This window comes from Cynocephalus volans, chromosome 17 (assembly GCF_027409185.1).
Source record: "Cynocephalus volans isolate mCynVol1 chromosome 17, mCynVol1.pri, whole genome shotgun sequence".
In the NCBI taxonomy this organism is placed as follows: Eukaryota; Metazoa; Chordata; class Mammalia; order Dermoptera; family Cynocephalidae; genus Cynocephalus; species Cynocephalus volans.
The window spans coordinates 43,609,544-43,636,191 of NC_084476.1; the positions used below are offsets into that span (position 1 = coordinate 43,609,544).

General features: G+C 44.0%; 1 pseudogene; it reads right to left on the reverse strand.

Annotated features, from left to right (window-relative positions):
* LOC134365597 (microspherule protein 1-like) overlaps window positions 1-9,378 on the reverse strand; it is a 35,989-nt pseudogene extending 26,611 nt beyond the window's left edge.
* Between the last annotated feature and the right edge of the window lie 17,270 nt (window positions 9,379-26,648).

Here is a 26,648-nt window from a genome sequence, read left to right on the forward strand (position 1 = left end):
GTGACATATTACTTTTACTAGGGAATGCATTTTACTTAAACTGTGATGTTCTGAATTTTATGACTGTATCCATTTGCCCTATTTTTTAGAGATTCATGCAGGGTAGAGGGAAAATGCTGGGCAAGAGGTGTCTTGTGGGATCCCCTTAGTATGCACCAGGAGGTAAAAATCTACTAAGTATATGTTGGTTGTGAACGCTTAATGATCAATGTTTTTTTTAGAAATGAAGCAGATTGTGAAAAACCTTTATGGCATAGTATATTATCCAGAATTCTTTTCTAACTAAGTACGTTTTCATTGTAGTTCTAGTATAGATTGGAGTGTGGCTCTGGTTATTATAAGCTCCTTTGATAGGCTTTTGAAATTCTGTTTCATATGGTATCCAGCAGATTTCCAGGCAGAAGTCTTCCAAGGGTGAAGTCATCAACACTTTCCTGGAACTTGTCCTGTCTATGAGATTGACTTTGACTTAATACTCTAGTGATTTCTTTCTTTCTTTCTTTCGTTTTGTATATAAAAATTAGTGTTTATGTCTTTCTCCACAAAACCCATTCCAAAGTGACAGAAGCAGCATCTGCTCTATGATAATACTGGGGGACCTGATCACAGCTCTCAGCATTGGACAGATCATCTAGGCAACACATCAACGGAGTAACCATTACTCTTTCAGAGGGAGAGAAGAAATCTAGGGTTATCAGTGGTGGTAGTGGGGAGGGAGATGGGGATAGGGAGAGATTGGACGAGGGGAATAAAGAATAAGTACAATTTGTAACAATATATATACTAGTAATATTGATTTGATCAACATATGTCAACATTGAACCCCCAAAATATGTGTAATCAATTATGATTCAATAAACAAACAAACAAACAACAAATAAAAAATGAAAATAAAAATTAGTGTTTATTAAGAGGCTTCTTATTTGTGGCAGCAGGCAGTATATAGAGTAGTGCTTATCTGTCATTCATGTCTTCCAGGAGCTTATGCTATGAGAAGACAGTGTGAACTGTATTTTAAAATCTTTATTGTTTTTTATGCTTACAAAAAAAACTTGCTTCTTATGGAATAGTCAAACATTACATAAATAAATGACATTGTAAGTAAAAGTTTTCAGTAAACCTACAGCTCAGAGATAACTGCTCTCAATTCCTTCAGACTTTTTCTGTGTATTACAGACATATGTTTTTTGTTTGTTTGTTTTTTTACAAAAATGTGCTTACACTACACTACCATTTTGTAGTTTGCTATTTTCTATGTAACAGTATATTGCAGACCTATTTCCTTGTTAGCCAATATTCTAGTTTTGTTATTTTTTATTTTTTAATGTTTTTTACAGAAAGTGATTCTCTTTGAGGCATAATTTTGTTCTCTTTTCGAGGATTATAGCATAAACCAATGTAATTGTTTATTTGCAGCTGCTGAAAACAGTAAAAACTTAGAAGAAAAAATTTGACAAAGATATTGGATAACCAAAATCAATGCTAAAAAGTCAGGTGATAAAAATTCATATTCTTTACTCAGGAGTGGGCTTCTTAAAAAGTCTGATTAGCATTTTTTTTCACTTTAGTCACAATTTTTATGCCTTAGTATAAACCTTGACTAGAAGCAAGACATTAGAGGGGAAAAGAACTGTTAGAAGCCTGCATGATGACAGCAGCAAAAGGTGACAGATGTCATTTTGACTCCAAGGAAGGATTCAGAAAAAAACATTAAAAATTTTTTTAAAAAGAGAGTTTTAAAAAAGCAATCCAGGGCCTTTTAGTGTAGAGGTAAAGGACAGCAATTTCTCGAGTGTTCCTGAAGGTAGTCCCAGTGTGAGAGCTGGTATTCATGATGGTCCCAGCCATAGGAGAAGGGCTCATCTCCCACTCTGTGAAACAGTAAAATTATTATGCATCTTAGGAAAAATTTCACCAAAACATGTAAAATTGAAAAATTAAATGTTTAAAGGGTAAGCTCCAGTAATATGAAGAAGATAATTGGGTAGGTCCTACTTTACCTATTGAGTAAACCTTGTCATCTAGTGGGGAAGCAGTATAGGTCCCCTTCTCAGGCTCACTTGCAGTTAGGTTGGCCAGAAGGCTGAGTTGTACCCAGGGCAATGTGAGAAGAAGTGAAGGGTGTCTCAGTCATATCTGGCCCATTAACAACATCCTGCTCCCTCTTTCCCCATCTGTTGGTGGGAGCTCTGTGTCTAGGCTAAACTGAAAAGCCATATATTGAAGGTGACAGGGACACCATGAGCCTGGCTCATTCCTTTCTATCCCCAGACTGATTAGACTTTTAAGTAAGCAAGAAAGTAACTTTCATTTTGTTCCAACATGGACAAAATAGGGTTTATCTTTACAGAAACAAGTATTACGTTCACTTACAATATAATATGGAGGAACATTCTCCTACCCTTGGAAACCTGGCAATCTATGGCTTGTTTGTATTCTTTTGTGTGAAGTCTCATCACCACTAAAACCTGGTGACAAATGGACCTTTTGTCAGCACCACGCTCAGCCAGTGAGCAAACCGGCCATCCCTATATAGGATCCGAACCCGTGGCCTTGGTGTTATCAGCACCGCACTCTACCGAGTGAGCCACGGGCCGGCCCACAAATGGACCTTTTGGCATAGTGTCCTCCCATCCTCCAGTGATTGATAACTAGAATCCTGCAGGAAGTCCAGTTCTCTAGGTTTGGCATTACAGTTAGGTTTTGGCCTTGAATGGGGCCTCAGTGGGCCTGGGTGGAACTTGAGTTGTACAACTCTTGAACTTCCCTGGAAACTGCTTGGTTCAAATCTTCCTTTATGTTTTATAGCATAGATTTGTAGTTTACACTCAATCTATACCATCCACGTTTCTTGTTAGGTTTATTCTTAGTGGTTATTCTTATATGTAAATAGATCTTGCTGCTATTGGAGTGGGATTTATATTTTTCATAATATTCATCATATTTGGCTTATTGTTCATCTGTAGGAAAGTTAGTGATTTGGGTAATTTATTTCATAAGCAGCCTTTTAGCGAATGTTCTGATTAGTTCTGATAGTGAGGTGGTTGATTTATTGAAGTTTTTAAATAGACTGTCATGTGATAACTCTATCTCCTTTCTGATAGTTACACTTGTTTCTTTTTATTGCCTTCTCCCCACTCTATTTGCTAAAATATTAAAAGCAAGGTTAAATAATAGCTGTAATATTAGATACTGACCATAAAACATATCTATATTTGTAAGGAGCTTGATTTCTCTCTCTCTCTCTCTTTCTTTTTCCTATTTAGGGATATGTGAATTTTGTTAAATGAAAAAATTGCTTCCTAATTTTAATGCTATGGAATGAATTACAGAGCATGGAAATCATCTGTACCTTGCATGTGTGTCATTTTCAAGTTATGTCAGTTGGGGTATGGAAGAAAATCACATGAAGCCTTCTTTAGGAATAAAGAAAACTGTAAGAATGAAAGTACAATTTTCCCCTTTAAGAGTCAAAGTCAACTTAGTAAAGTGCTTGTTAGCTGGATTTTGAAGGTTCAAGAGAAGAGTGCAAGACAAATGCAGTTACTTTGATTGATCTAACTTCTTCAGCTCCCGACACCCAAGGAGAAGATGAGAATTTTTCTGTACTAAAAAGTCCTGATAATTCATTTCTTATAGCACACAAGAGAGAAATTTTAATTTACTAACACCTGTGAAACATTGTTTAGATAAATTATGTTATTTTAATAGTAGTTTTTATGAAGAGGGATAATGAATGGCTCTAATGTTCACAACAAAGTGCTGTAAATGATTCACAACAAAGCTCTGAGACCTCCCTTGAAGGCTAATTGTAATCAATGTTTATATAAAAAACATAACCTGATTTTGTCTAAATTGTAGATTAAAAAAAATTCTTGACAATTTTTGCCTCCTGAAATATAAACAAAATGCAGTCAGTAATATGATGAGATGATCATTCAGCCACAGATAACCCCAAATTACAACGTAAACCAAACCCATTCAGACAGTGTACAAAATGAACTTAATGTAAACTTATTTGGCACGTATTGTGTCCAGGAGTAGGCACACACCTATTGGATACGTGCATAACTCACGTCCTCAACGCTGTGTTCTTCCCTCCCCCGTTCCTTCCCAGCCATCCCCCTCTGAGAAACCTACTCATGGAGGAACCCACTCAGCTAAACTTCCTTTTCCTTCCTCCATTCACCCTCCTCGGCTCTTTTTATTTTTTCTGTCTCAGCTTTGTCAATTTATCTTTAAAAAGTTTTATTGAAACATATTGATTGTGCATATTTATGGGTTACAGAATTATATTTCAGTACATGTATACATTGTGTGCTCCTCATTCAGGGTGATTAGGCTATTCATCATTGCAAAACTTAATCATTTCTTTGTGATGTGCACATTTGATCTCCTCTCTTCTAGTTTGGTTACATGCAACCATTATATCATTATTATTATTATTATAATATATTATATTGTTATTATATCATTATTGATTATAGATTTTTGGGTCAACTGTACATCAGTGGGGCTTACGTCTCCTACCTCACAGTACCTTTTTTTTTTAAAATTTATTTTTTTAAAAATTTTATTTTGTCGATATACATTGTGGCTGATTATTGCTCCCCATCACCAAAACCTCCCTCCCTCCTCCCTCCCCCCTCCCCCCCAACAATGTCCTTTCTGTTTGATTGTCGTATCAACTTCAAGTAATTGTGGTTGTTATATCTTCTTCCCCCCCCCGGTTTTTTTTTTCTCTGTGTGTGTGTGTGAATTTATATATTAATTTTTAGCTCCCACCAATAAGTGAGAACATGTGGTATTTCTCTTTCTGTGCCTGACTTGTTTCACTTAATATAATTCTCTCAAGGTCCATCCATGTTGTTGCAAATGGCAGTATTTCATTCGTTTTTATAGCTGAGTAGTATTCCATTGTGTAGATGTACCACATTTTCCGTATCCACTCATCTGATGATGGACATTTGGGCTGGTTCCAACTCTTGGCTATTGTAAAGAGTGCTGCGATGAACATTGGGGAACAGGTATACCTTCGACTTGATGATTTCCATTCCTCTGGGTATATTCCCAACAGTGGGATAGCTGGGTCATATGGTAGATCTATCTGCAATTGTTTGAGGAACCTCCATACCATTTTCCATAGAGGCTGCACCATTTTGCAGTCCCACCAACAATGTATGAGAGTTCCTTTTTCTCCGCAACCTCACCAGCATTTATCGTTCAGGGTCTTTTGGATTTTAGCCATCCTAACTGGGGTGAGATAGTATCTCAGTGTGGTTTTGATTTGCATTTCCTGGATGCTGAGTGATGTTGAGCATTTTTTCATATGTCTGTTGGTCTCACAGTACTTTTGTGCCCATTAATCAGCCTCTCACTATCCCTCCTATGCCCTCTCCTTTCCTGCCTCTAGTAATCATAGTTCTTCTCTCTCCTTTTAAGAATTCAACTCATTATTATTATTGTTTGTTTGTTTGTTCATTTTGTTTTGTTCTCTTTTTTAATCTTCCACATATGAGTGAGAGCAAGTGGTATTTCTCTTTCTGTGCCTGGCTTATTTCACTTAACATAACTTTCTCTAAGCTCATCCATATTGCTGTGAATGGCAGAATTTCATTCTTTCATATGACTGAGTAGCAGTCCATCATGTATATGTACCACATTTTCTTTATCCAGTCTTCTGTTGATGGACATTTAGATTGGTTATTGTGAACAGAGCTGTGATAAACATGGGGGTGCAGGTATCCGTTCGACCGATGCTTTCCATTCCTCTGGGTATTCACTCAGTACTGGGATTTCTGGGTCATATGGTAGTTCTATCTGTAGTTGTTTGAGAAACCTCCATACTGTTTACCATAATGGCTGTGCTAATTTACAATCCCACCAACAATGTAAAAGGGTTTCCCTTTCTCTGCATCCTTTCAAGCATTTGTTATTCTCTGTCTTCTTGATAACAGCCAGTCTAAATGGTGTGAGGTGATATCTCAGTGTGGTTTTGATTTGCATTTCCCTGATGATCAGTAATGTTGAGCCTTTTTTAATATACCTGTTGGCTATTTGTATGTCTTCTTTTGAGAAATGTCTATTTAGCTTCCTTGCCTATTTAAAAAATTTTTTTTCTAAGAATTAATATATTTTATTCCTTTGAAATAAATACAAACCAGTTTAAAAGGTGGGGAGAATCTATGGGAAAGAGAAGGGAAATAGGGACAGGCCTCAGTCTTTTTTTAGTACCAAATGACTCTGGCATGACCCAGAAATGCAGTTACAAGTGAGAATAATTTAAATTCTCTGATAATTACACTATTTACAACAGTAGGGTAGGGGGTCACCTAGCGTCCTTCTTCCAGGCCGGACAGACATCAATCCCACTGCTAGGCTGGGCAGATGCCCACTCATCTCAATACCTTCAGGGCCTTCAGGCCTCTAGGCAGTTATAGTTTCTCCTGGTATGAGCAGGCAGAGGTGGTGGGATAGCCTTTTTAATGCAGCGTCCTAATCTTGGCCCACCACCCTGCCCTACAATGCCATGAGGTCTCTGGAGCTCGTTCTGACTTGTGGGATCTTCTCTCTCCTTGTGCTGAGCTGCTGAGGATCCTTGCCCATTTTTTGATTGGGTTATTTGTTCTTTTACTATTGAGTTACTCGAGTTCCTTGTATATTCTGGATATTAGCCCCTTGTTGGATGCATAGTTTGAAAATATTTTCTCCCATTCTTTAGGTTGTCTCTTTGCTCTGTTAATTGTTTCCTTTACTGTGCAGAAGCTTTTTAGTTTGATAAAATCCCGTTTGTTTATTTTTACTTTTATTGCCTACGCTTTTGAGTTCTTATTCATAAAATCTTTATCTATTCCTCTGTCCTGGAGTGTTTCCCCTGTATTTTCTTCTAGAAGTTGTATAGTTTCAGGTCTCGCGTTTAAGGCTTTAATCCATTTTGAGTTGATTTTTGTGTATGGTTAATGATAGTGGTCTAGTTTCATTCTTCTTCACATGGATATCCAGTTTTCCCAGTACCATTTATTGTAGAGATGGTCCTTTCCTCAATATAAGTTTTTAGCACCTTTATCAAAAATCAATTGGCTGTAAATATATGAATTTATTTTTGGGCTTTCTATTCTGTTCCATTGGATTATATGTCTGTTTTCATGCCAATACCATGCTGTTTTGATTACTGTAGCTTTGTAGTATAATTTGAAGTCAGGTAGTGTAATGCTTCCCACTTTACTCTTTTTACTCAGGATTGCTTTGGCTATTTGGGGTCTTTTGTTGTTCCACATAAATATTAGGATGGTTTTTTTCTATTTCTGTGAGGAATGTCACTGGTAATTTGATAGGGATTGTATTGAATCTGTAGTTCACTTTGGGCAGTATAGACGTTTTCACAACATTAATTCTACCAATCCATGAGCATGGAACATCATTTCTTTTTTTGTGTGTCCTCTTTGATTTCTTTCACCAGTGTTTTGTAGTTTTCATTGTAGAGGTCTTTACTTCCTTGGTTAGTTTTAAGAAAATCTTGATCTTGGCAGCCTTGGCCCCGATGAGGGGAAATGAGGTCCTGGTTGATGACTAAGATGAATTGCAGGCTGGTGATCTCTACCACAGAGTTGTTGCTGAAGTGCCATTTGGAGCCACACTGCATAGGCTGTCCATTGGTGTAGATGGGCTGCTGGCCCTCACTGGCAAATATGAAATTGCTGTTGTTCTCAGCTTGATGACCCCTTGCTTCTGGGAGATCTTCTAGGCCTCCAGAGACAGGTCCACATCAATCTGGTTATCCTTGGTTGCTCTGCCTAGGTTGATCTCTCCTGAACACATCAGTTACCAAACCATACAGCCCTGTAGCACTGCCAGCGTCTGATTATCGAAGTTGGGAAAGCTCATGTCTGTGATGCTGTCTAGCACCTGCCACTTATGTAGTTCCTCTTCCAGCTGCCAAATCTCTCACTTCTGGTGCTGTCAGCTCATGTTCCAGGACCTCATTCTGCATGTCTTTGAACTTGCTGTCATCAGTCAGGTCTTCTGCATCAGTGAAGTTCAGCACTTGGTCCCCCTTGGGCAGCAGCTGCATTGTCTGGTCCTCTAGTAGATAATACTATTTTCATGAGCTGCCAGTGGGCCTGCAAAGCCTTGGCAGTATGGGCTAGGTAGATGGCATCAGGATGTCTACGCAGCAGGTCCTGGAAGGTCTCCAAGGTGTGTTGGCTGGTTGATCTCATTTTGCTCAGCAGCTGCTCCTCAGTCTTGCTAAATAGGTCCTTGCCCTGTATAGCTGCAATGGCCTCTAGATGCAGCTGCCTTATGGCCTGGCAGGCCAGGTTGGAGATGACAGGATCATAGAGCAGGGCATACCAGAGCTCCTGGACTTCCCGAAGGGTGAAGTGGCAGGTGAACTTCACACCTAGGTGGAGAGATGTCAGGTTGTTGGTCTGCAACACAGCATTGATAAGCAGGAGGTCATCTGCAGGCTTCTAGCAGCCCAGATCCTTGGCCACCTGAAGTGGCTGTTTGCTCTTTGTTTTAGTCCATTTTGTGTTGCTATAACAGAAATACCTGAGACTGGGTAATTTATAAAGGAAAGAGGTTTATTTGGCTTACAATTCTGGGACAGAAGCATCTGGCATGGGCCTCAGGCTGCTTCTACTCATGGCAGAAAGTGGCAGGCAAGAGACAGAGAGAGAGAGGAGGTGCCAGGGTCCTTTAAACAATCAGCTCTCGTGGGAACTAATAGAGTGAGAACTCACTCACTACCCCTCCTCCCCCAGGGAGAACATTAATCCATTCATGAGGGATCTGCCCCCATGACTCAATCAGTTTCCAACACTGCCCCATTGGAGATCAAATTTCCACATGAGTTTTGGAGGGGACAAATCATCCAAACTCCATCACTCTTTTTCATACACTTGGTGAGTCCAGGGCTGGCACTGGGCTGGGTGGCACAGGAGTGCTAGGGACCTTGGATACCTTCTTCTAGTAGAGGAGGGTTCACTCCCTGAACAGCACTCTGGTTCCACCCCACTGGCCCCTTATCCCAGGTAGAGGACTTTGCCAGGCTGCTCTCCACTAGCTCATCATTGAACTTCTTCCTCTTAATGAGCCTGGAGGAACTTCTCTGCTTAGGGATGGTGCCCAAGGCCAGGGAGTAGGTTTGCTTCTGCCCTGTCAGTAACTCCTCATCCTCTGAGTGGCTGGCAGTGCCTGATCCAACAGGGACGAATCTAGCAACCCCTGAGAATCTTTGTCCATCCTCTTATAGTCCCGAAGCCACTGGTTCCAAACTACAGGGCTAGGAGGAAGGGTTCCACAGGCTCATCCAAGGATTCTGACCAGGTGAGCTTAGAGGCTGAGAGGAGATTCATTCCTACGCTGTCAGCTCCAGCAATTTCTCTGTGGTGATGGCAGCAGCTGCAGGGCCAAAGCTGGCTTCCTTGAGGTATGTCTACTTCCAGGTTACAAAGTAGTACTGCTTGGTTCTTTTTTGATCATTTCTATTTCTTTGTTGAATTTCTCATACATTTCCTCAATGGTTTTTTTTTACTTCACTGTGATTTCCATTTGTTTTTTCTTGCATTATGTTGAGTTTCTTTAAGATTGCCATTTGGGATCCCTTTTCAGGCATCAGTTTCCTGTTGTTTGGGGTCTGGTATTAGAGAGTTATTGTCTTTTTTTGGGGGGTTTTGGGTGTCATGTTTCCCTGCTTTTTCATGCCTCTTATATCTCTGTGGTGATGTCTGGGCATCTGGTGGTGTAGTTGCTTCTTTTAATTTTTTGGAGTAGTTTTTGAAGAGAGAGACTCTTACCTGTAGAAGTGTTCTTTATTGATAATTGGGTTGGGCTGTAGGTTTGGTTCTGGATGAGCATGGTAGTAGGTGCTGGCTTGCTCCCTGCACCTTCTCTGTTGGGGTGGGTGGGCTTCATGGATCAAGTGGGACTCTCAGCTCCCAGGGGAAGGTGGGTGTGGATCCATGGCCTGTATACCCTCCACATGCTCTCTGCTGGGGTGGGTGGACCTGTTGGGTAAGGAGGGACTCTGAGCTCCTGGGGAAGGTGGGCATAGATCCAGACAGCCAGTGTACCCCCTACATGCTCTCTGCTGGGGCAGGTGGGCCCACTGCCTCCCCAGATTTAAGCTTGAAGGCAGTTGAAGCCACTCACAGGTGAGTATGTCAGGTGTGCAGCTGGCTGAGTGGGGTCCTCTCTTCCTGCAGGGAAATGGAGCACACCTTGGAATGACCTGCCAACCCTCCTGTCCTGCCCTGACCTATTGCCCCTCCCATCCTTCCAGAAAGGATTTGGGAAGTCAGCCTTCAAGCTCTCTGGGTCACCTCCCCTGTGCCTGAAATGTCACTTAGACACAGTTGACAGGTGGTACTCAAAACTGTGTGAGGCTGGGAGGAAGAGGTGCACTAGGAGCTGGAGCTGTCTAGTGTCTGGACCTGAGCTGCCAGGAAGTTGCCCTGTGTGGGCTTCCTTGCAGCTGGACTAGTTCATGCAGCCCCATGTGTGGGGACTGCAGAGGACAGCAGTATGGGAAGCAGGTCTTACTGGGTACAGCAGTGCATGTTGCTCCTGTGATAGGGAGAAAGAGGACTGTTATGAGCTGAATATTTGTGTCCTACAAAAATTCATGTGTTGAAGCTGTACCCCCAGTGAGATGGTATTTGGAGGTTGGGCCTTTGGAAGGTAATTAGGTTTAAAGTAGGTCATGAGGATGGATCTTTATGATGGGATTAGTGTCCTTATAAGAAGAAGACAGAGAGCTCTAACTCTCTCCATACTCACACACTGAGAAAAGGGCATGTGAGCATACAGTGAGAGAGGGGCTGTCTACAGCCAGAAAAAGAGCCCTCGCCAAGAACTGAATCTTTTGGCACCTTGACCAGCCTCCAGAACTATGAGAAATAAATGTGTAGTTTGAGCCACCCAGTCTATGGTATTTTGTTATATCAGCTCAAGCTGTCTGAGACAATGGCCATTCCACACAGTAGAACATTCAGTGTTCCTCTGTTGGCTCTATTTTTTTGAGATCCCCTCCCCCAACCCCATAATAATTCTAATTTTTTTCCGCACAAATTCACTACTATTGCTTCACTACTTCATGTATCTTAATGGAATTAACCTAAAACATGGAGACCTAGTTCTGGATAATTCAGAATCTGATCCATGTGTATGTCTGCTTTTTTAATGCTGTGTATCTTCTCTTACAAGAATGTGACTTTTTAAATAGCAATATCTATAATTATTTGAGCTTGCTTTTATGTTGATAAGATTGTAGTGCTGACTGCAGCTTTTTATTCCATGACTTCCCATGTTCTGGTTTCCATCCATTGGCTGGAGGGACCCTGTCTGCATAGTTTCCTAGGAAGGTTGTGTGGGTGGTGAGCTCTGAGGCCTTGCACATCTGAGCATTTCCGTGTAGCTTTCTATGGGAAAATAGAACTTGACTGGTGGAGAATTTTTGGATTACAACTTTCCCCCTTAAAATTCTGGTTTATATGTTGTGACAAAGATTAGTCTGTCTGTTCTTTCTTTGTAGGTAACTGTTTTGCTGTGTGGCTGCCTCCAGGATTCATTTCTTACCTTAAATTTCATTATTTGCATCCTTGTACAACTGAGAGAACTGGGAATTGGCCTTCTGTCATTGATTCTGGGCTGCACTGGTGCCTGCAGCTTTTCCGGGCCAGTGTTGCACGTTACCAGTGTCCCTGCAGTTCCAGGGTCTTGGAGGCAGCCCCGCTGCCTTGGCTCTGCTAGACATTTCCCTGGTGGGGGCTCTCTGTGGGGGCTCCGACCCCACTTTCCTGCTTTGCATTGCTCTAGTAGATAGACTCTGCAGTGGCTCCGCTCCAGTGGCAGGTCTCTGCCTGGGCCCCCATGCTTTTCCATACATCCTCTGGAATCTGGGTGGAGGCTGCCATGCTTCCACTGCTCTCATGTCCTGCTGGCCTGCAGACTTAACACCAGGTGAATGCCACCGAGGTTTCAGGCCTCTACTCTCCAGGGCTGCTGCACGAACCACACTTGGGGCTGCTCTAGCTGGATCAGCTGGGATGAAGGGAGCAGGTTCCTGAGGGCAGTTGCGCCCCAGGTCTGTCCTCTGGGACAACTCAGTCCTTCTAGGCCTTTGGGCCTGTGATGGGTGGGGCACCCTTCCAGACTTCTCAAATGCCTTTAGGGCATTTTTTCCATTGTCCTGATTCTTAGCATCTGGCTGCCTCACTGCCAAGATAATGTCTTTAGCAACCAGTTTATCTGCTTCACCCTTGCATTGTTTGCTGGCTCTCTGCTTCTTTACCACATGGCCCGGCCGCAAATTTTCCAAGCCTTTACGCTCTGCTTCCCATTTAAATTCTGGCTTTACATCATGATTTTGCTGCCATAAGTCAGAGTAGGCTCCTAAAGGGATCCATGCAGCTTCCTTAATGCTTTGCTGCTTAGAAATTTCTTTGGCCAAATGCTCTGGTTCACAACTCTTAAGTTCCAACTTCCACAAAGTCCAAGGGCATGGACATCATGCAGCCAGTTTCCTTGCTATGGTGTAGCAAGAGTTATCTTTTGTCCAATTCCCAATAAGTTCCTCATTCCTATCTGAGACCTCATCATCCACATGGCCTTTACTGTCCACATTTCTATCAGCAGTCTGCTCACCACCACAGAAGTCTCTATGACATACCAAACTTTCCCTTGTCTTTTTCTCTTCTTCTAAGTCCTCCAAACTCCTCTAACCTTTGCCCATTACCCAGTTCCACAGCTTCATCCACATTTTCAGGTATCTGTATAGCAACACCACAGTCCTTGTTACCAATTTTCTTTTTTATTCTGTTGTGTGTTGCTATAACAGAATACCTGAAACTGGGTAATTTATAAAGTAGAGAAGTTTCTTTAGCTTACAATTCTGGGACAGCTGTCAGCTGTATCTGGCATGGGCCTCAGGCTGCTTCTACTTATGGTGGAAAGTGGCAGGCAGCCGGTGGGTACAAGCAGATCACATGGCAACAGGAAGCAAGAGAGAGGAAGCAAGAGAGAGAAGGTGCCAGGGTCTTTTTAAGCAATGAGCTCTTGTGGGAATTAATAGAGTGAGAACTCACTCATTAATCCATTCATGAGGGATCCGCCCCCATGACTCAATCAGTTTCTAACACTGCCACATTGGAGGTCAAATTTTCATATGAGTTTTGGAGGGGACAACACATCCAAACTCCATCACCCACTGTTCCTTCATGTCCCCTCAGAGAATCTTTTCTCCCTCAGGACATTTGGCAAATCTCTCAACTGTCTTAGGCTTTGGAGTAACGATGAGGAAAGGAAGAATTGCAGCAACTTCTACTTTCCGTCCTGCCACAAACCTCCACAAGGAAGGAAGCACGGAGCTTGCTACGGCTTGAAAGAGCGAAGAGAAAAGGAGAAAAAACAAATTTATATTATGCAGTGTTATGCTATTTTCATTGCCTCTGAAATTCTATGTTCCTTTACGTTTTACATGAAAAAAATAGGCCCCATCAATAGTTATTATTGTTGTTTCTAATTACTCAAACTGAATCTATGAGATTCTATCCAAGTTCGGTGTTTATCCTCAAAACAGGCAAGTGTACTTTTCTTGGGCATTCTCACTTTCCACTCGGATGCTTTTGGGATCTACCTCCTAACTGGAGCTGGAGGCTGGTTCCCTGCTCAGCGGTGGGACTACCTGAGGGGACCATGCAGGTTGTTAAGCCTTTGGCAGTCCTGGTGGAACATAGGCACAACTGTCTCTGAGGAAATGACTGTGCTAGGAGCCAGAGTTGCTGTGGCTGGGCTTCTTCCTCAAGCTCCTGACCAAAGAGTCCTGCTCTTCTGGGTATTTACTGTCAGAGGACCAGGGCTGATCCTTGCTACATTGGGAAGATATGCCTCTTTCCATTGCTGCTGCTCTGGGCCTCTGCTCTCCTGCTGTCCTGGTCTGCTGAGCAGAAGTTCTCCAAAGGAGAGGGGATGCTTCCTTGTCTTCTTTCCTTCCCCTCCTTCCTTCTCTCCCTCCTATTCCTCCCTCCTTCTCTCCTTTCCTGCCCTCCCTTTCTAATGTCCCTTTCTGTCTTCCCTCCTTTCCTTCCATTCCTGCCTTTTCTTCCTTCCTTTCCTTTCTTTCTTTCCTTCCTTCCTCCCATCTTATAAGACTTGTAGAACTTTTCTCCAATATTGTGGGTTTTTTTCATTTTCTTTCATTTTTCTTTTTACTTTCTTGATGGCATTCTTTGAATCACAAATTTTTAATTTTTCTTTTTTTTAAAAAGATGACTGGTAAGAGTATCTTAACCCTTGACTTTTTGTTGTCAGCACCATGCTCTCCCAAGTGAGCTAACCGGCCATCCCTATATAAGGATCCGAACCCATGGCCCTTGGTGTTATCAGCACCACACTCTACCAACTGAGCCACGGGCCAGCCCCCAAAAGTTTTTAATTTTGATGATGTTCAGTTTGTCCATATTTTCTTTCATTGCTTGTGTTTTTGATGTCACACCTAGAAAACCATTGCCTAATCTAAGACCATGAAGATTTACACTTACGTGTTCTGTGAGTTTTATAGTTTTAGCCCCCACCCCAGTTTGGTCTTGAGGCATCTGAGGGAAAAGGCTGATGGGACCCAGAGCCTGTGCTGGGAAGAAGGGGGTGCTGTGGGGTGTGAGAGGAGGAGCAGCTGGCAAGCAGGAGTGACCTGGATGGGACCCAGCTGGGAGCAGGCAGCTATGCTCCTGGGATCAGTGAAGGCACCTTTGAGGAAGGGGGCGAGTAGAGAAGCATCTGGTGGACTGGATGGGGGGTCTTTGGAGGTGGTTTCTGGGATGAGAAAGTCTGGGGCAGAGCTGTGAGGAGTCTAGAAAGGGACTGTGAAATGACACACTCTCCCTTGCTGTCCAGTCCTCATCCACCTCCTGAACCCTGGGGTCCTATGTCTCCAGGTCAGGATTGAACTGGCACCGGACAGTCCAGGGTGGGGGCTGGAGAGCAGACTCTCTGCTCTGCCGGGTGCCTCGAATTCTGTGACAACCACCATGAAGGGTCACACAGGAGCTGCATGGGCACAAAGTGAGAACTCTGCCCATTTCCCCAAGGGGGGCCACTCCCTGGGGTGGGTGGGGCCAGCAATCACAGCTTTCATTGTGACTCCACCTTTCCCTGTGTTCTGGCCATGCCCCTATTAGTTTCATCTTTCTCATCCACCAATGGGCTGTGAGCATTGAGGCCACGCCCACTTCAGTGTTGCCTCGCACTGCCCGCTCCCACTGGCTCTGGCTCAGCTGCACATCTGCACCGTTACCTGAAGGAAGTGATTCTGCAGTACTTGGATGATGGTGATGCTTCCCCCCTTTACTTTTCCCTGCCATGAGATGTCAGAGGAAACCCAACAGAGGAAATTGGCTGTGGCCAAGAAAAGGTATAGCATGTTGGGTCACAGGCTCCAGACCCAGCCTGAGGCTCCTCTGATGGTGGGAAAGGGGCATTACTCTGTGTCACTTGGGGCTTGCCCCTCTGCACCTCTTGACTCTCCTCACCAAAGTCTTCTCAGCCATCCCTGCCCCCTCAGCAGCCCAGCCCCTGCCCTCACCAGGCACACCCTGTCATTACTGCCTATAGCCCAGCCTTTGACCTGTGGACCCAGTCCCCTAAGTGTTTTCACCCTCTTTCCAGCTTCTCTGGTCATGGCATTTGGAAGGGTACTCAGGACTAGGGGACACAGGACTGAGAGGTTTCTGGCTCACTTATGCCCTTCATTTAGACATTGACAACCTGAAAAGCCTACACTTCACCAGTGGGCTCAAAATGTTGACAGTATCCCTGGGTGACAATTTGGAGAATGGATTTAGTTTGGTTTTCTACCAGGTTTCTACTCTCTAGAGACATTTTACAATTTATTTCTGAGTCTGTATCTCACATTAGAATTCCCTAGGACTCTGGGACCAGAGTACCTTTCAGTCAGTGTTCTCTGGAGGGACATGTGCTTATCTTCTGTGGAACAAATCCTGGGCAACTGAACTTCACAGCTTGAATCTTGCCCAGATCATTTCAATCTGTGGTGCCACAGGACTCATAGGCAGCATCTTGCTGAAGCATCAGATTTGCTTGATTCTTTTGAGAGAGAAAAAACCTATTAATATACTTAGGGGTGACATTCACCTAGATTTGTAAGATCGTGATAGAGTTCTCTCTGAGATGATGCTTGGGTTGTCCTCTTTTTGTTAGGTCCCCAGATGTTTAAGGGTGTGCCCTCACTGACTTCTGCCATTAGGATACAATGATGTAAACATTTGAGAAGTACTGGTGTGCAGCTCTCATAGCTCTGTAAGACAGGACCCCAATGTCTGATTTGTATTTTGCCACCTGGCAGTTGCTGATTCATGACAAAGCCCCAGAAGACCAAAGTTAAATTCCATCATTGCCTTTTTTTAGTCATGTTATCAATCCATTTCTTCAGTCATTTAGTGATCATTACAGCACCTTATAGGGTTGCTGGTGGCATTAAAGCAGATGGTATAAGTAAGAATATTTTGTAAAAACTGTAAAGTAGGATGCAAGTATAGGGGCTTATATGTTCTCCTGAATATTACTGCTTTTCTTTTTCACAGTTAAGAGATTACCAGTAGAGAAACAGCCTTGGTGGTCCTCCAGGAGCAAAGAACAAAATGAAACTGGCAGTAGCCCTGATTCAACCACTTCTGGGGGTTGCCATTTGCCTAAGGAGGTGAATCTCAGCTGGTCAGGCTCCTGGGAACAGCATGCTTAAGGGGCAGTAGTGGGTAATGGTAACGACTATGGAAGAAGTATCAAGGACTGGTTAAAAGTCTGGGTTTGAATCCTACCTCTCCCTCTGCTAGGGATATGATTTAGGACTCTTATCTGAGTCTTCTCCCTTGAAGCTGTACACACAAAGATGGGCCACGAGTTTGGCTCTCATTGGACCCTGCTGCAGGAAGCACAGGATGATGTTGGTAACACCAAGGTCCAGGGCTCAATCCCTGTACTGGCCACCACCTCCAAAAACAAAAACAAAACAGAATGAAAGCTGCTTGGGAGGGGAGAGACAATGGGGGAGAGAGACCTTGAGAAGTGGGCACAAAGGGGCTACAGGAAGAGGTCCTGGTCCAGGTCAGGCAGAAAGAGGCTTTTGCCAGCTGATGAGAAAGAAAAAGGACATCAGAGGGCTTAGCCATTGAGGGAAACAGAGCATCTCCATGTGTGCTCTCATCTCTTCTAGCCCACATCATACATCAGAGGGGAGGCCTTTGTGAGTTCAGTTTACGTGAAGGAGCTGGAGGTAAGTGCCCCTGCAGACCAGCCACCTGGTCACCTCTCATGGTGGGGGCTGGGTGCTCTACTGCCAGCTGAGACAGCCCCCACCCCCACCCCTAATGATTGCTCTCTCTACCTCTCCCCTGACCTTCCTCCAACTCCTCTGCATGCACCTCAGAGCAAGTGTCTAGATCTGGCAGTAGCCCAGTACTCCAGCTATGTAGAAAACAAACATCGAAGGAGCATAATCCAGGAATTGCTAAGAGTCCAGTGGGGACTTCTGATTTCACACTACCAATCCTGGGCTCTAATTTCCTCTTGGTGCTCTGAAGAAAGGGGCTGGGGGTCCCTGGTGCCAAGGGAGAATGGGATATTGGGGGGCCTAGGTCTCAGTGGGAGGGAACCCAGACCATGCAGCATGCCTCTTTCTGTTGCTGCCCTGTCTGCCCACTCTCTCTTCTCCAGACACCCCTGCTTGAGTTATCACCACATGTGCCCTGGGCTGTGCTCCTGCTGGAGACACTAGGCTGACTGTTGTCAGAAGCCCTGTGTTCCCACCCTGACTTAGTTCCTGCTTTGCTTTGTCTTTGGTTTTGGACAAGCCACCTCTCCTACCTGGGCTTGAGTGTCCTGAGATAGAATTAGAGGGTGTCAAAAGTCCCTTTCAGCTCTAAGAATGAAAGATTTCTAGGCACACTTGAAACATCAGGGAGACAGGGAGCTTGCCTGTCCTTTTCATTCCTGGATCCCTGCTATTAAGAACAGTCCCTGTCCCATAGTGTGTGGTTCATGGTGAATACATGCACCCTTGTGAATCACAAGCTGAGAGAAGGGTAGTCTTTCCTTTCTCACCCTCCATTTCTAGAGATTTCTGTGGTTGTCCTTTAAAGGGAATCCAGATTCAGACATTCAGCTCTGTAGCTGTGAGCAAAAACCAACAAAGACCCAAATTCTCTTTCCTTGGGAGCTCGAGGAGAGTTTTCAATTTGTGACCCATAGGGTCTGACAACTTTTTCTTGAAAATCCATTCCTGTCCCCTGCCCACCACTCTGGTCTGGGGGGTGGAGCCAAGGGGGACAGCCTCAGTCACCTTCCTGTGGCTCTGAACACAGAAAAAATGGCACCAGGAAACTGGATCAACTGGGAAGAGGAACATGATTTCTTTGCTCATTCCATGTCTAATGGGTTTGGGGAAAGACTCAGATGGAGAGGTCAGTCACAGGTTTGTCTTGCCCAATCCCAACCTGGAAAGTGCTCACCCCCTGCACCCTACCCTCAGCCCCACAAGATCCCTGAGAATCTGGTCTCACTGGTGGGTCTGTCCTGGACCACTAGTGTCATTCCGGGGTCCTGTTCCTTGCTGTTACATCTTTGCCTCCCCAGTAAGAGATGTTTCTTTCATCTTCCTATAGCAGGAGAGTAGATGTTAGCAGGTGAACTTGCAGGAACAACTGCAGATGAGTGGACTGCATGGCATCCCTCACATCCCCTAGAGAACCTTCCTTTCCCTCTTTCTCAGCACCTGTTTGGCTCTGGTTCAGACCACTGATGTGTCAATGTCCAATAAGGCACAGTTACAGAGAGCCCTGGTCATCATTCACCATGCAGTCTGGCAGAAAGCAGGTGTAAATCTGGGCACCCTTCCTCCCTCAACCTGGTGCCTTGGCAGGCCTTTGGGGGAGTCCTTTGGGCTCCGTCTTGACCTCTGTCATTCCAGGGGACTGTGAACATCTGGCAAGCTGCCTGTGCTCATGTGAACAGCAGATAAAAGAGATGCAGTGGAATCTGACTGCTGTCTCTGCATGGCAGAAAGAGGCTGAGAAGGTAAGCCCCGCCACCTGCCCTCGTGCTTGTGCCTCCATCCTCAGTGGAAATAAATGGGCTTAGAGAATTAGATAGACCTGGATGTTCACATCCCAGCTGTAAGTGATCTTAGCACTTAACCTCTAATACTTTGTATTTCATCTACAAAATGTAGATAATAATAGTAACTCCCTCCTATGGTGGTTGTGAGGATTCAATGGATTGTTAGTATGGTGCCTAGTGATGCACTCAATACAGAGTCAAATGATGGTGATGATAGTCATAACAATGGCAATGTGACCTGATATCCCTGGGCCTCTGTCAGCCAGCTGTAAATCAGATCTCTTTCCCTGCCTCTTCCACACTTATTGAGTTCTTAGTAAAACCAACTGAGAACATGGGCTTGGAAATGCCTTGAAAAAGATGTCAAGTGTGATTCAGGGGGAGGAAATGTTACTGCCAAATGGTAACGGTAGGTGTCAGTGTTAGTGAGCCCTTACTACATCTCCCTGCTGAATCCTGACTTTACCTTTCTGTATTTGCAGTCCTACCATGACTTGATAAGAGAACAAGATGCTCTCCAACTACACTTGGAGAACAACAAGTAGGTGGGGGAAGGTGGATTGCAGGTCTGGGAGGCCTCAGTGAGGATGATGTGGTGGGAGGTGGCAGAGGTACAGGTGAGCATGATGAGGTGGATGCACAGGATTGGACCTGAGCAGAGCCAAGCTCTGACTCCAGCTGTGCCAGTGACTCATGTGTGGCCTCAAGCAATTCATGTCCACTCTCTGGACTGGCATTTGTGACTCTTGATTCCTGGAGTCCCTTTCCCATGCCATGGCCCTCTGGTTGTGGGTCAAAGTCAGTGCATTGATGATCAAAGTGGTCCTTTCTGTTCCTTGTTTTTTCCATTCTTTACCACCTCTGGCCTTAGGAACAACTATGAGGACCTCAAGTGTCACCAGTCCCAACTGAAGAGGAAGCTTCAGGTCCTTGTGATGGAGAAGGTGGCCTTGCAGCTCTAGATGAAAAAGCTCAAGACATCCAAGCTCCTGCCACAAGTGAGTGGCTGCACACAGGGTTTTGGTTTTATGGGGGTGGGGGTAGAGAGGAAGGTGGCAGCCTGTCTGTTCTGCAGATGCTCCCTCCATGGCTCACACCCCTGTGCTCTGGGCAGGCGCATGCTTCAAGGGAGGAGCATGGCCTGAGTCAGGTCCAGGAGCTGGAGACCTGCTTGGTGGATGTAAGCAGGTGGACAGGTAAGCTGGGGCTGGGGTGGCCTGGGAGTAGGTGGGGGAAGAGAAAGAGGTATATGCTAGCAGATGGCAAGTCTGCTCATCTGAGCCTCAGCGTCCCTGTCTACAAAGAGGGGTAGAGTGCCCATTGTCAGCCACCCACAGTTGTCTTGAGTACAAGCTTGTGAATAACTCTATTTGAAAGTGGTTTGAATGATGGACCATCTGGCCACGAGGAATGATGAGCTAGGAAGCCATGGTCTTGGGTGAGGAGCCTGAATTAGGAGTTGTAGGTTGAGAAGAGGGTTTTTTGAAACCCCAGAGGCCAGAGGCCCTTATCATCTGATTCCTTTCTCAGTTGAACCTCCACTCCTGGAGCCTCCATCAGGGCCCAGTGAGAAAGAACAGTGGCTGCAGGTGGAGGCTGAGCAGCTGCAGAAGCAGCTGGAGAGCATGGTGGGTCAGCTCTAGGCTCAGGTAAAGGATAATGAGAGTCTGAGCCACCTGAACTGGAAATAGGAGGAATGGCTGTGGGAGCTGGGGCAGGCTGCTGGGCTCTGAGGCAACCAGCACAGGCAGGTGCTGGAGGGAATGCAGTGCCAACATGCCACCACCAGCTGAGTGCTGTCCCAGGCCTGTGAGCTCCAGGAGCAGCTGGCTAAGCTGGAGACTGGCTTCATCAGGCTGGTGTGCCACCTGCCCTGCCAGCCTGCCCTCCACCCTCACTCCCTGGGCCTTTGTTTCCCCATCTGTAAAATGGGGTGTTGGAGACCTCACATGAAATGTTACCTGGGAAGGCACCCTGTGAGCCAGTGCCCTGTGCCCCGTTCCCTGTGCCATGGGTCTCCAGCTGCATCAGGTGGCCACTCATTGCTTCTTTCCATCCAGAACAATTACAGCATGGAGATTACCAGTGCACTGCAGTTGGGGCAGCATGTGAAGATGGAACTGGCTGAGAGGTTGGGCCAGAAAAGAAAAAAAAAGGGGGGGAAAACACCAAAAAGGAGAGAAAAACACCACGATGAAGGAGAAAACACCCAAGAGGAGAAAACACCCAAAAGGGAAAAATGCCCAAAAGAAAAACAAAACACCCATAAAAGGAAGAAAACACCCTAAAGAAAAAGAAAACACCCAAAAGAAGAAACAACCAAAAAAGGAAGAAAACCCCAAGCAGAAGAAAACACCCAAAAGAAGATGAAAACACTCAAAAGAGGAAGAAAACACCCCCAAATTGAAGAAAACACTCCAAAGAAGTAGAAAACACCCCTAAAAGGAAACCCCCAAGAAAAGAAAACCCCAACATAAAGAAGCCCCCCTAAAGAAAAAACTCCAAAAGAAGACAACCCCAACAAAGAGAACCCCAAGAGAAGGAAGAAAAAATCGTCCCAAATAACCCCCCCCAAAAAGCAGAACCCCCCCAAAAGAATAAACCCCCCAATAAGTAGAAAACCCCAGCAAAAAGAAAACCCCAAAGATAAGAAGAAAACCACAATGAAAAGAAAAACCCCTCAGAAAATAACCCACCCAAAAATAGAAAAATCCCCCCAAAGAAGAAAACCCCAACAAAAAGAAAACCCCAACAGAAAGAAAACCCCAACATAAAGAAGAAACCTCCCAAAAGAAAAAACTCCAAAAGAAGACAACCCTAACAAAGAGAACCCCATGAGAAGGAAGAAAAATCCCCTAAAATAAGAAAACCCAAACAAAAAGCAGAACCCCCTCTAAAAGAACAACACCCCCAAAAGAAGAAAGCCCCAACAAAAGGAAAACCCTAATGAGAAGAAAACCACAATGAAAAGAAAACCCCCTCAGAAAAGGATGCCCCCAAAAGAAACCCCCCCAAAATAGAAAAATCCCCCCAAAGAGGAAAACCCCAACAAAAAGAATAAAATCCCCAACAAAAAGAAGAAAAAATCCCCAACAAAAAGAAAAACCTCAACAAAAATAATAAAATGCCAGTAAAAGGAAGAAAGCCCCCCAAATAGGAAAACCCGAATGGAAAGAAAACCCCAATGAAAAGAACAAAACCCCAATGAGAAGAATATAACCCTAATGAAAAGAAGAAACATTCTTCACACAAAAAGAAAATCTCCAAAAAGAAGAAAAACCCCTGGGGAAAAAAAAAAAAAACTTCCAGAAAAGAAGAAAATCCCAATAAAAAGAAGAAACCACCAGAAGAAGAAAACCCTAACAGAAAGAAGAAAACCCCCATAAAAGAAGAAATAAACCCAAGTAGAACAAAATCCCAATGAAAAGAAAAAAACTCCAACAAAAAGAAGAAAATCCCCCCAAAAGAAATCACCAACAAAAAGAAAACCAAAAGAAGAAAACCAAAAACTCCCCAAGAAGAAAACTCCCACAAAAACAAGAAAACCAGAACAAAAAGAACCCCCCCAAAGGAATTGCCCCTCAAAATTAGAAACTCTCCCAGAAAAGAAAACCCCAACAAAAAGAAAACCAAAAAAAGAGAATCAAAAAAAGGAGAAAACAATAAAAAAGAGGACAGAAAAGTACAAAAAACAACAAAAAAAGAAAAAAACCCAGAAAAAATACAGCAAAGAAAAATAGTAAAAAAACAAAGAAAAAACCTAAAGAACAAGAAAAGAGAAAGTAAAAAACAATAAAAGAAAAACTAAAAATAAAAAAATAAGATGAGAAATAAACAAACTAAAAAAAAAAAAAAAAAAAAGAAAGGAAAAGAAAAAGAAAAAACTGCAAAAATGAAAAGAAAGCAGCAGCGTGATCTTACCAGTAGTCCAGCCTCAGGGACCCATCTTGGAAGACCAGTACAACTGGTGCCTTGGGCAGGCTAGGCCAGGGTGGCCTAGGGTCAGGCCAGGGCAGTGGAGCCTTTAGTGCCAGGGCAGGCCAAGGAAGCACTGCCAGGCCAGGGGTGCACTTAGTGGCAGGTCAGTCCAGGCCAGGCCAGGGTGGCCCTTAACACCAATAAAGGCCAAGGGGTCCCTGGACAGGCCAGTCAAGGGGGCACTTAGTGGCAGGGGTGCCCTTAGTGGCAGGATGGCCTTTATGGCAGTGGTCCACCAAGGGGCAGACCAGTAAAGGGGGGGCCATGTGGCAGGCCAGGCCATGGGGGCACATAGTGGAAGGCAAGCCCAGGCAGGGGGGCCCTTAGCACCAGGATAGGACAAAGGTGGCCCATAGTGCCAGATCAGGCCAGCAGGATTCTAGGGACAGGCCAGACTAGGCTAGGGGGTCCCTAAAGGCAGGCCAGGGAGGGCCAGGCAAGGGGGTACTTGGGGTAGGCTTGCCTGACCAGGGAAGCCCTAGTTGCTGTCCAGGATAGGTCTCAGGCACCCTAGAAACAGACCAGGCCACTCTAGAGGGTCCCTAATGGCAGGCCAGACAGGGGGGCCCCTTAGTGCCAGGTCAGGCCAAGGAAGAACTTATGGCAGACGGTCTAGGCCAAGGGGCCCCCAGGGGGCCAGGCTGGGCCAAGGAGGCACTTGGGCAGGCTTGGCAGGCTCTTAGCAGAAGGGAGCCCTTAGTGGCAGGGGGGCCCTGAGAAGTAGTTCTGGCCACAGAGGCCCTTAGCACCAAGTATGCTAGGCCAGGGGACACTTATTGCCAGATCAGTCCAGGGAAATTCTGAGGCAGTGGTCTCTGGTGCAGGCCTGACCAGTCACACCTTTAGTGGACGTGGGGCCATTAGAAGAAGGCCTGGATAGGGCAGCCCTTAGTGGCAGGCCAGGAAATGCCAGAGGTGCCCTTAGTGGCAGGGCAAGTGAGACCAGAGGCTCTCTTAGAGGGAGACCAGGCCAGGGCAAAGGGGCCCTAGGGGGGCATTTTATTTCTTTCTTTCTTCTTTTTTAAATTTTATTTTGTCGATATACATTGTGGTTGATTATTGTTGCCCCTTACCAAAACCTCCCTCCCTCCTCTCTCTCCTCCCTCCCCCCAAACAATGTCCTTTCTGTTTGCTTGTCATATCAACTTCAAGTAATTGTGGTTGTTATATCGTCTTCCCCACACCCCCGGTTTTTTTTTTTTTTGTGTGTGTGAATTTATATATTAATTTTTAGCTCCCACCAATAAGTGAGAACATATGGTATTTCTCTTTCTGTGCCTGACTTGTTTCACTTAATATAATTCTCTCAAGGTCCATCCATGTTGTTGCAAATGGCAGTATTTCATTCGTTTTTATAGCTGAGTAGTATTCCATTGTGTAGATGTACCACATTTTCCGTATCCACTCATTGGACACATATGTCATTATGTAGAATGCTGTATAATTTCCATGTGTTTGTATAGTTTCCAGAGTTTCATTTGTTATTAATTTCTAGTTTTAATCCTTTGTGGTCTGAGAAAATACATGGGATAATTCCAATTTTTTTGAATTTATTGAGACTTGATTTGTGACCTAATATGTGATCTATCCTGGAGAATGATCCATGTGCTGATGAGAAGAATGAATATTCTGAGGTTGTTGGATGGAATATTCTGTAGATATCTGCCAATTCCAATTGGTCTAGAGTATTGTTTAGATCTTGTGTTTCTCTACTGATTCTTTGCCTAGATGATCTGTCTAATATTGACAGTGGGGTGTTCAGGTCCCCTGCTATTATGCTATTAGGGTCTATTTCCTTCTTTAGGTCTAATAGAGTTTGTTTTATAAATCTGGCTGTTCCAACATTGGGTGCGTACATATTTATGATTGTTATGTCTTCTTGATGGATCAGTCCTTTTATCATTAAGTAGTGTCCCTCATTGTCTCTTTTTATGGTTTTTAGTTTAAAGTCTGTTTTGTCAGATATAAGAATAGCTACTCCAGCTCGTTTTTCTTTTCTGTTTGCATGGTAAATCTTTTTCCATCCTTTCACTCTTAGTCTGTGTGAATCTTTATGGGTGAGGTGGGTCTCTTGTTGGCAGCATATAGTTGGGTCCTCTTTTTGATCCAGTCAGCCAGTCTGTGTCTTTTGATTGGGGAATTTAAGCCTTTTACATCAAGAGTTGTTATTGAAAGGTGTTGATTTATTCCTAGCATTTTATTGGTCGTTTGGTTGTTTTAGGTGTCTTTTGCTCCTTGCTTTCTGATTTACTGTTTGTTTTCTGTGTTTGTTGGTTGCTTAGGTTGTAGATAGCATTTTTGTTTGTTTGTTTTCTCTTCATGAATGCCATTTTTATTATATTAGTAGGTTTTGATTTTCCTTGGGTTTTAATGGCAGTGGTAGCTATTTTTCAGGAACCAAACCCAGTACTCCCTTGAGGATTTCTTGTAAGGGTGGTTGTGTGGTAATGAACTTCCGCAGTTTTTGTTTGTCTGAGAAATATTCTATTTGCCCTTCATTTCAGAAGGATAGCCTTGCAGGGTAGAGTATTCTTGGGTGACAATCTTTGTCTTTTAGTATTTTGAATATATCATCCCATTCCTTTCTAGCTTTTAGGGTTTGTGATGAAAAGTCTGATGTTAGCCTGATTGGGGCTCCCTTATAGGTGATTTGACACTTCTCTCTTGCAGCTTTTAAGATTCTCTCTTTGTCTCTGAGTTTTGCCAGTTTGACTATAACATGTCTTGGAGAAGGCCTTTTTGGGTTGAATACTTTTGGAGATCGTTGAGCTTCCTGGATCTGAAGATCTGTGATTTTTCCTGTACCTGGGAAGTTTTCTGCCACTATTTTGTTGAATATGTTTTCAATGCAATGTCCGTTTTCCTCCCCTTCTGGAATACCCATGGCTCGGATATTTGAGTGCTTAAGGTTGTCTGATATCTCTCTCAGATTTTCTTCAATGTCTTTGATTCTTTTTTCTTTCTTTTTTTGTCTGCTTGTGTTATTTCAAACAGCTCATCTTCAAGTTCAGAGATTCTGTCTTCAACTTCGACAAGCCTGCTGGTTAAACTCTCCGTTGTGTTTTTTATTTCGCTGAATAACTTCTTCAGTTCAGGAAGTTCTGCTACATTTTTTTTCAGGACATTGATTTCCTTGTACATTTCCTCTTTCAGGTCCTGTATACTTTTCCTCATTTCATCATGATGTCTAGCTGAGTTTTCTTGTATCTCATTCAGTTTCCTTAGAATTATCACTCGAAATTCCTGGTCATTCATTTAAAGGGCTTCTTGTTCTATAGGATCTAGAGTTTGAGATTTATTAACTTTTGGTGGTGTACTTTCTTGATTTTTTGTATTTCTGGTATCTTTTTTTTGATGTTTATTCATTGTGGCAGAGGGTTTCACAGTCCACCCGTTTGAGACTATTGACTAACTAAGATGTTGCTGTGATTGCCAATTTGGTATGGCTACCTCTGTGGCTGCTCAGTTGGCCTCTAGTGCCTTGTGTGTATGGTTGCCTCTGGTCTTGTGCCTCTCCGGGGAGCCACCTCTCTGGTCAG